Genomic DNA, 11,127 nt, shown 5'->3' on the forward strand with positions numbered 1-11,127 from the left:
TTCGGCCCAGAACCAGGGAGGAAGGAGAGGCCGATGTGTTGGGCTTTCTCTCATAACAACAAGATGGCCCTGATCTCCAGAACTCAGTTCATCAAGCCCTTCCAAATCATGAGAGTGTGCCACTGCCTTCCAGCCTGGGCAATGGAATGAGACTCCCATCTCCAAAAAAAAGAACGAAGCCAAGAGGAGAACCCAAGGGAACCAAGCCTTCAACCTGAGTGCCAGGTGATCATTTCCTAATCTACCCTGGCTCTCAAGCTCACTTCAGTGGTACCTGCCCAAGGGGTGCAGCATGTCATGAGTTCTTGTGAGTGTGTCACTGCCTTCCGGCCTGGAGTTGCCCAGATTGGAGTGCCGTGGCACGTTCACGGCCACCCTATCATCGACCTATATATAGTTTGTTTGTTTGTTGTTGTTTTTTGAGTTGGAGTTTCTGTCACCCAGGCTGCAGTGTAGTGGAATGCTCTCACCATCAACACAGCCTCCACTCGCTGCGCTCAGGAGATCCTTCTGCCTCAGCCTTCCAAGAAGCTGTAACAACAGGCAAGCCTTACCACACCCAGCTTATTTTTTGATTTATTGTAGAGATCAGGTCTCACCAAGTTGCCCAGGCTGGTCTCGAATCCCTGAGTTCAGGCAATCCTCTTGCCTCGGCCTCCTAACGTGCTGGGATTACAGACTTGAGCCACTGGGCCGGGGAGATATTTTTTCACCGAGTCACAATCCAAGCTGTCCTCCCAACAAAACTCATTGAAGTCAGTCATTCCTACTCCCGCCTCTCCTACCCACCCCTCACCCCCACCCCACATGAGTCCATCTCTCCCAGGTGCTGCGTCCTGAGGGGGCCATGGGGGCGCAGACTGGAGCTGGTCAGGGAAATGCCTGGTTTGAGGTGGAGGCCGCCCACAGCCGGCTTCCACGACTGCCTGGACGCCCTGCAGGGTGTGCCAGGCCACAGCTGTGTCACATTTTGGTCAGGGCAGTGACTGCTGGACTACAGTCGCCATCTCCCCTGTTACCGTCCCTTCCTGGAGTCAATTTTGGTAGATATTCCCTGGCATCAAGCTGACCTCGGGGTCACCCGGAACTGGTCGAAGCCGTCAGAGAACTTGAGGGGCCGCCCCCTTTAGCCCTGTCCGCCCATGCCTGGCTACACTGACACAGACACAGTCACTTTCCGAAATACTGATCAACTCGACACCACCACACTGGCAAAGACCACGGAGAGTCCACGACCCTCATCGGCGTCGCCAGCAACCGTCGCCCGAGTGTTCTCTGGGGGAAGGGCGGGGCCAGTGCGGCCAATCAGCGGCCGCGGCCAGAGAGACCTTTGTGCGCTGGCAGCTCGTGGCCTGAGGTCTCTGCCGCCTCTGCTACGGGCACAGCCGCCCCGCCCATCTCTTGCAGGGCCCCGGGATGGCCTAGGGACACTCAAGTCCTGGCTAAAGGAGAAACAAACCTACCCACTTCTGGAAGGTGATGAACCTGGCTTACTGCCGCACATGGGTGTGAAAGGCGCTTATCAGGTCCTCACTGGGCATCTGCCTTCTATTCTTCTAACATGGCGGCCTGCATCTCTGGAGTTCCTCTTCCAGACAAATGTCTTCAGGGACCTCTGAGAGCCCAGTATCTTCAGGGAAAACACTTGCAGCAAATGATAGTCAGGGGTTTCTCTGTAAGAGAGCAAAGTATTTCTTCACCTGGGAGGGTGACTTTCTAACAAGACTAACTGCCTTTTAGCTTGGAGTCTTCACCGAGCTGTCTTAAGAAGTGAGAGTGGAATGCAGTCTCCTAAGACTAGAGGAAAGGGCTCTTTGTCAGATGTGGCTGAAATTGAGAAATAGTTCGATAAATTGAGACTATTAAAAAATCATCAGATGGATGTTTGCAGATGAAGAGTTTTAAAAAAATATGTTAAGCTCTCTCTGATGTAAGAGCAGAGAGAAACGATAAGCATTTACATAAAGAAACTCAAGAAGAATACAAAGAAAGCAGGACAAGTCATCACTTGTGGGGACAGGTATATGGCAACAGGTGGGAGTGAAACTTTATTCAGAGTGAAACTTAAGAGTGCCTTAGTGTATTGCTCCAGCATTTGGAACAAATGCAAATATTTCCCTTCAGAAAATGTTTCAGACAGCATAAACCCAGCGTGTGAAGTATCGTGTATTCCTGTACTGGAGTGGAGGGTACCTACCATAGGCTGGACTCTAATCTAAGCCTTTTTATCTTCTGAACTTTCTCTATGCAGGACTTGGGCTCTTGTTAACTGACTTTCTTCTTAACTTGTCTCCTCCTTGGAAGCTGTTTTCTCTGTCCTGAGGTCCTCTACTCTCTGTTCACTGGTCTCAGTATCCAAGTCCTTCCATATGGACTCCCCCTGAAGTATTGCTGAGGTCCACGGTCACCTGGTTTTCTCCTGATTTGGGGTGATTTCAAAGAAGAAAATTACCAGACAATTCACCTGAGTCTAACAACACAGACCTCCCTGGAGAGCCTAAAGGGGTCACTGCAGAGAGGTACACAGAATAGGAACTGGGTGAGGTTCAGAAGAGAAAGCATACAGGCCCCTGTTCCTGGACAGGGAAGTTGCTAACTGGGCAGCTGAGCCAGCTGCTCTGGGGTCCACTTGAGCTTGGCCTATAGTTCTTCTAACAGCTCTTGCAGTGACTGTTTCTGCTGCTTCTGTTTTCCTGTGGAGTCTGCACAAAGACTGGGGGACCTATGAGAGTAAAAAACATGAAGGAAGTAGTTTCTTGGTGGGGTCAGCAGTCAAGACAATATTGGCCACAAAATATATGCCAACCAGTTCTGAGAGGTGTGGGGAATGAAGGGGGGTTGCTGAATTATGAGAGGTGGTCACAATAAACAAAGCTCCCACAGACCATTAGGCAAGAGCTACCTCTCCTCAGCTGCATATACTTGATACAATTTCTTCTTTTTCTTCTTCTTCTTTTTTTTGAGTTGGCGTCTCACTCTGTTGCCCAGGCTGGAGCACAGTGGCATGCTCATGGCCATCCTAGTATCAACCTACTGGGCTCTGGTGATCCTTCCACCTCAGCCTTCCAGAATTACAGGTACATGCTACTGCACCTGATTTATTCTGATTTATTGTAGAGTTGGAGTCTTGCTAAGTTATCTGGGCTGGACTTGAAGCCGTGTGCTTGGGCAATACACTCTCCTCGGCTTCCCAAAGTGCTGTGATTACATGCTGAGCCACTGAGCCTGGCCAGTGCAGTTTCTTCATAGATCTCTTTTCAGTTTTCTGATTTGGAGAAGGCTAGCCTAAGCTACTGATAAGTGAATTGTAGAGGCTCTTAAGGATTGGGACTTGTTTTCTCTTTTTTTATGCAGGTATACCTCAGAGATACTGTGACTTTGGTTGCGGACCATGGCAATAAAGCGGGTGTCATAAGAAAGAAAATATTGCAATAAATCAAGCCACATGTGTTTTCTGGTTTCTCAGTGTATAGAAAAGTTATCTTGACACTATACTGTGGTCTATAAAGTGTACAATAGCTTGTCAAAAACAACAACAACTACAACAACAACAAAACACCATGCCATTGCACGTTTTAATCTTGAGATACTTTAGTGCTAAAAAATGCTAATGATCATCTATCTGAGCCTTCAGTGAATCCTAATTTCTGTGCTGGTGGGCAGTCTTGTCTTCATGTTGGTGACTGCTGGTGGTTGTCAAAGGTTGGGCTGGCTGTGACAATTTCTTAAACAAGTGTACAATAACATTTCCTTTCTATTCCAACCTAAAGCTGCACTACCTCTTGGCCTACTTCTGGGCTTCCAGTTCCCCATGGATCTACCTTAGTTTGGCCTGAAGTTCTTCTAGGAGCTGTTTCTGCTGCTTCTATTTTTCAGTGGGTTCCATGCAAAGACGGGGGGAGTCATTTAAGTCAAAAAGCCAAGGAAGTAGTTTCCTGCCTCTTGAATCAGTCACACTGTGGTCTGAGATCAGCTTTTTCACTTAGCACATTGTCCTTAGGCAAAGGACACAACCTCCCTGACACTCTGTTTCCACAAACTGCAAAATGGAGATAGCAATAGCACCTCAGAGAGTTGTGGTGAAGATGAAATGTAATTCTGCAAAGTGCTGAACATAGTGCCTGGCACGACAATTGAATAAATGTGAGCTATTCTTTATTGTCACTTAGTAAGTATTTTAACAACAGTAATGACATGTAAGGTAAATAGTACTGTTTTAAAACAATCTTTCTTTTAAGGGAATTAAAATGATGGAAAAGAGAAAAAATATTTTCTTTAATGGGATTTTTATTTTTATCTTTTCGTTTTAACCCATTTTTCTTGTTAAACCTGAAAATGTGCCTATAGAGTAAGCCTGTCCTTTGGGGGACAACATACAGCAGTGCTCAATTGAATGCAAAAAGTGATTCAGTGATGATGAGCTGAGATACACAGAAAAGTCAATAACTGCTCTGGGTGTCCACTTACACCCATTTAATCCTTTCTGAAACTAGCTACAGAACTGCAGGAAGGTAAGAGCCCAACACAGTCATCCATTGGAGGACCACTTTCACAGGGAAGATCTCTAAGACACAGAGGGGAAAGCATTGACTAAGGTCTCATAACAGGGAAAAAGCAAAGGTTGAAATCTAACTATCTGACTCAGGGCCTTTGTTTACAACCATGGTCATAAACCCTCCAGCCTGTGTGGGATCCCCCCATCCTGAGCAATGAAGTTCTGAGAAAGGTATTTGAAGTATATGTGCCCCTCACTGACTGAATGCCAGCCTCAGGTCCTTCCACAGTCTCAGTAGAACCCCAGGTTTTTGTCTGGACTCACTTCCTTCTGCCATGCCTGCAGGCCTCTGCTGCATTTCACACAGGAGAAAGGTGGCACTCACAACTCCCTACCACACAGATCCCACTACACAGAGGGGCAGCAATGAGAACTGCAGGATGAGGTCACCTGACTTAGCCTGGGATTTTTACCTTTCTAAAATCTTCCATTTCCTTAGGATTCCTGGGCTGCTTCAGCGGTGAAGAAGTAGGTATACCGAGCAAGGCAGTGATGCCAGCACATGATGCCCATTAGAACCAACTGAGAGCTATAAAATATAACCAGTGCCTTGAGAACCTGAAAACTGACTCAATATTTGATGATCCTAGAAATTTCTCTTGATTTTTCAGAGTGTGATGATAGTGGTGTATTTATGTTAAACAGTCAAGTCCTGGCCTTTTACAGATACACATTGAAATAATACAAATGAAGTTATATGGATATTGTGCCTCCAAATAATCCACGAGTAGGAGAAAGTGGGTAGGCAAACAGATGCAACATCATTGGCCATATGTTGTTAACTGTGGAGCTACATAGTATGTCGAAAAAGGTTCATCTTATTATTGACTACTTTTTTATGTGTTTGAAAGTGTTTGTAATAAAATCACATACCAATGTCTAGGTCCCACCCCAGGTTTGAGAACCACCAGAGCAAGGCAAAGTTTAGTCAATCGATAGCATCTGTAATTTCACATCCCTAGTCTTTTCAGACACAGTCAATCCATGACCTCCCCTAGTTCAGTGTCAAACTTCAGAAGTCTTCTCAACACAGCCTCAGGTCCTGCAATTACCAGTGATTCAGAGTCCAGTGGAGACCAGTTGTTCTTTGCACTTTGGCAGAAGTGATGCAAATTGCCAGCTGTCCTCCAATATCTACTTCCCCTTTCTTTCTTAGTAATGGAAATCGTGGTCCTGAGGCCAATGAGAGTCAATCCTTTTCGTCCCAGCCTCTTTGCACCCAGTTGTGGCTCTGTGACTTGCTATTACCAGGCTTCTGACCCTCCTAAAGGTAAGCAACATATCAGTTACATCAGGTATCAGTTTGTGAATTAGCAAGGTATCCTCATCATTCCTTCTGACCCACTGTAATATTGTGATACTGTTAGAATATATTTTTGGTCTTTGTCCCTGTTTCTGGCATCAAGTTCTTAAAACACTTAAAATTTCCAGAGTGATAACAGGGATCTGAATACCTTATTTATTATAAGATTTAGTCTTAGACCCCAGTTTATGACACAGGAACTTCTGAGATTGTTGGACTCTCCAAAGGGATAAGAGACTGCTAGAGTTGGTGTTTCCCCACAATATCTCATGGGATTTCCCCTATATATCTCATGTTGAAATTTCCCCTCCATATCTCCTGCTGAATTTTGTTATCGGTTGACTATGTTAAGAGGTAGGGCCAACTAGGAGATGTTTCTTGGTGGGGGAGGCAGAAACCTTATAAATACATTAAAGTCCTTTGGGCGGGGGTGGGGTGGAGGTTGCATGAATTATCTTATTAGTTTCTGAGAGAGCTAGTTGTTAAAAAAAGTCTGGAACCTCTCTGCTGTGTCTCTGTTGCTTTCTCCCTTGCCATGTGATCTGTGCACATGCCAGCTCCCCTTTACATTTCCCTATGAGTGAAAGCAGTCTGGGGCTCTCACCATATGCTGCAGCAGAATTGTGAGCTAAATAAAATAAACTTCTTTTTCTTTCTTTTTTTTTTTTAGTTGGAATTTCTCTTCATCGCCCAGGCTAGAATGAAGTGGCACACTCACAGCCACCCCATTGTCGACATGCTGTGCTCATGCAATCCTTTCACCTCAACCTTCGAATTAGCCATTACTACAGGTGCACACTAGCACCCCCAGCTGATTTTTTGCTTTACTGTAGAGATAAGGTCTCACCAAGTTGCCCAGGCTGCTCTCGAGCCTGTGGACTCAGACAATCCCCTCACTTAGACTTCCGAAAGTGCTGGGATGACAGGCTTGAGCCACTATGTCCTGCCTAAATAAAATAATGCTCTTTATCAATTACCCATCCTCAGGTATTTCTGAGCAATACTCAGTGGACTAAGATGGTGACTTTTGCATGCTAACAAGATGAATGGTGGCTGGGAGCCTCCAGATGACTTCTTGATAGAGGCTAATCACCAGAAAGCAAAACATGATTAGAAAGTTGAAACTTTAAGCCTTATCCCCTATCCTTGACAGAGGAGAGGGCCCATATATTTACTTTATAACCAAGAGCCCATGATATAATCAATCATGTCATCATGGCAGTGCCTCCTTAAGTCCCTAAATGGTAGGACTTACTGAGGTTTCAAATTGTTGAACACATTGACATACGTGGGGGGAGGCACACCCAGAAAGGGCATGGGAGCACTGATTCTGTTCCCCCATACCTTGCCTTATGCATCTCTTCCATTTGATTTTTTTGAATTTTCATCGTTTATAGTATCTTCTTTCTGATTACTGTGAGCCATTTTAGAAAATTACTGAACCTGAGGATGGATTATGAAGAACCCCAATTTAGAGACTATCAGTCAGAATATGTGAGGCCCAGGATTTGCATAAACTGGAGGCCAAGTCACCTGAAATGGGGCCAGTCTTGTGGGGCTGATTGCTGAACTCGTGGGATCTAATGCAGAGAGTTTCAGAATTGAATTGAATTGAAGGACACCTATCTGGTGTTGGAGAATTGGTTGGCATGTGGTGGTGATGTGGGGATGTGGGTAAGAAAAACATGCATACATGTAGGACACAGTGTTGTAAGTAAGCCACCCAGCCATCTACAAACTGATTTTTTTTTCACCTCAGATGGGTAATGTACTGAAGTAGTAACAATATTTGAGGGTGACACATCTCAAACGTGCATGTTAACATACTATCATCATACCAAAGAACTATAAAAGGATCAAACTGAATTTTTAAAAAATCTAAACCAGTATTATGAGCCTACATCTTCACAGCATGGCACAGGGCCCAGCCACCGTGCCACTTTATAAAGGGTATGTGTCCTGTGGTATTATGATACAACTGTTGGTTTTCTCCACCATCCTGGCTCTTAACCTCCATAGCCATTGTTATATTCTTACAATTTGGGGTGTATTAGGCCTCAGGGGCAGGTCTGAAAAATGGAATCTCTTCAAATTTCTCCTGCCCTCCTTTCATCTATCCCAAGGATGGACTCTAGTCTTCCCCCATCTTTCTGATTGTGGGTCTTAAGTCTCCACAGAAAAGGTACCACCCTATACTCTGGATGAAGGAATTCTGAAGTTCTGAAACTTCCTTAAAAGTCCTAAATTCCTGGGTTCAGAGAGCTTGCAGAGAGCTGAACTTGTGAAGGTCCTGGAGGGTGGCTTGACCAGGGAGGGAATAGAAGCTTCCTGCCTCCTCCCCTGCACCCTCCCCTGGGCATCTCCTCATCAATATCCTTTATCATGCACCAGGAAATGTATTTCCCTGAGCTGTGAGCCGCTCTTGCAAAAGAATCAAACTCAAAGAGGGCATCATGGGGACCCCGCGTGAAGCCCGTGATTCCAAGTTCCAGAGACCAAGACATATGACTCATGTCTGGTCATATGTCTTGTGGTAGGGGGAGTCTTGTGGGAGACAGTCCTCACTTTGTGGAATCTGACATTGTCACCAGGTAGACAGTGTTGGAATGAAATTGGAGGATGCCCAACCACTGTCCACTGCTTTGTTGTGGCAAGAGACCCCCATGTTTGGTTCCAGAAGTCTTCCTCTTTTTTGATGACTTTAGTGCACTGACAGCTTAGGGGAAAAACATGGCTTCAGAAAATTTTCCCAACAGTTGGAGTCAATGAGGTTGGATTTGTTGGACTGTCCCTGGCCTAAGGAAACATATGCTTTGGGAAAATAAAGGATTAAGGGGCAGAGAGGCAAGGAACCTTGAATTCTTGGTAGTCACATGGTCATGCATGGTTTGAAGCAGCAGCTGTCCTGAGATAATTATTACAAAGATATCAGTGAATCCATTCTCTGGAGGGTGATTCACTGAAAGCTTAAGGAAACAGAAGCTCATATGGAAAAAACAAAGCATTTAATCCCTTAGTTGTTATGTATAATAGCTAAAATGGTATTTTAACAGATTGCTGGGTCAGACCTTGATGCTAGATCAAGCTCAGATGTCAGTCAATGTGAGATCAGCTACTGGCCTCAAATCAACCCTCCAAGGGCAGAATATTACAGGAACAACAGAACGTTTCTCAAAGACCTGTGGTTACTAAGAAGGCCATTAGTATGGGAGAAGGGCAGAACCAAGTAACTATGTAAAATGTAGGGTGTAGCCTGGAGGAATAGTTCCACTTAGGTAGGTATCATCAACTTCTTGTGGAGCCCTTATTCATGTGGAGTCTGAGAGTAAGGCATCAAGGGGCAGCGTTTTGGCTTTAAACGCTGTACAGTGAAATAGCATATTTGGGTTGATGCAGGACCTGTCACTTACTATGGAAATATCATAGATGGGTCTATGTAATCCAGACACATAGGAGTTTATTTCTGAGGGAATGGTCAACCTAGTGCCCTGGAGAAAAGTGATGATGAAGTCTGTTTGGAGCAGTTTTGAAAGCTCCAAAGTAAAGATGACAATGAAAAGCCCTACCTGGATCGATGGTGGTGTTGTGATGAGAGCCACCTGGTCTTCATTCTGTCCTTTCCTTCTGTGATTATGAGATTCTAGTGGAATACAAGTAGCCTACTGTTTTTAGCTGCCCCAGCACCAAGGAGGGATCATGTGACTAAGTTCTCCCCCCTGGCATGTGAGCAAACTGATGTCCACCCTTACTAGGAGGGGCTTCAGAGAGCTGCTATTTCTTTGCACATATTGAACTCAATTCACAATGGACTGTTGTTGTTTTTAAACTCCTAAGTGTTTAAGGAAAATAGCTTTAGTTCCTTGTAAAAGGACTCAGATTCTTCTCCATGTTCTTGGTAGGCATAGATATTGTGCGCATTGAAGAATCATTTGACAGTATCAATGGGAATCTAAAAGGAACCATCAACCTCTAAGAATTACAATTTACCATGTAGGGAAACTCATATGTGTGGTACCGGTGAAAGATTGTCATGGAAGTATTACTTCCATGTACAAAGTACAATAGGGGATACATGAATATCTCCATACATTGGAATACTATGCAGCATTATAAATATAGGCAGGTATACATGTACAGATAAGGAATAATCTCTAGGATTCATGTTTGTACACACACACACACAGACACACACACACACACACACATAATTTTATTTCTGTATTAATGACATTAATATAATCACATTTAACAATAACCAGAATAGTACATATGATATGGGATATATATTTATATAGATAATGATTATCTGAATAGATGAATGGCATCTATTCAGGGGAGATGGTCAGAAAAATGATGGATGGATGGGTGGATAGATAGGCAGACCTATCACAGACAAATGATGGTAATGATATATTGACATATACAGTTGACTTGCTATCCGTGTGAAATTAGTTCCTGGACCACCCTCAAGTATCAATCTAAGGATGCTCAAATCCTCTATAGGAAATTTTGTAAAATGTACATATAAGCATAGTCCTCCATATGCTGTATCTTTAAATGACTTACAGAACCTGCCACAATGTTATGATTATGTAAATAATTATAATACTTTATTGTTTAGAGAATACGGTCAAGGAAAAAAATTGTACATGTTTTATACAGATGAAATTATCGACTTCTTTTTAAATACTTTTGTTCCAGAATTTTTTGACTCCACAGATGCAGAATCCATGAATATGGAGGGCTGAATGTGTAGAATGATTCTTATGCTATTTCATAATAAATAAAACATTCATGATTTTATATATGTTTTATTTATATATATTATTTCAAACTATTGACTATTTCTGAAAGATTGAGAAGAAGATGTTAGCAATGTCTGCCTTTAGGAATGGAAACAGATTAGAAGACCTTTTTCTTTCCCTCTGTCTATACTATTCGAAGTTTGTCCCATCATCATCTATCACTATTATTATTTTAAAAAATAACCACCATTTCAGCTCTCAAGGAAGTGAGAATCTGATTAAGGCAAAAAGAGGTACATTGCCCTATTTAATCAAATCCTTTATGGATTGCATAATTCAAACTTTTAAGTTCAAGAGAAAGAGAAGAAAGGTCATTGACATCCTGACTTCCTGCAGGAAGAAGGCCTTGAGGAAATGGTAGGGCTGGGTTAGCAAAAGGAAATGGTCTTGAAGTGAGGCCCCTAGACCCACTGAGCCTATGAAGATGGCAACAGGCCAGCCCTGCTGACCTCACAGGGTGCTGT

The sequence above is a fragment of the Carlito syrichta genome, unplaced genomic scaffold (assembly GCF_000164805.1).
Source record: "Carlito syrichta isolate Samal-C Ts95f unplaced genomic scaffold, Tarsius_syrichta-2.0.1 Scaffold313902, whole genome shotgun sequence".
Taxonomy (NCBI): Eukaryota; Metazoa; Chordata; class Mammalia; order Primates; family Tarsiidae; genus Carlito; species Carlito syrichta.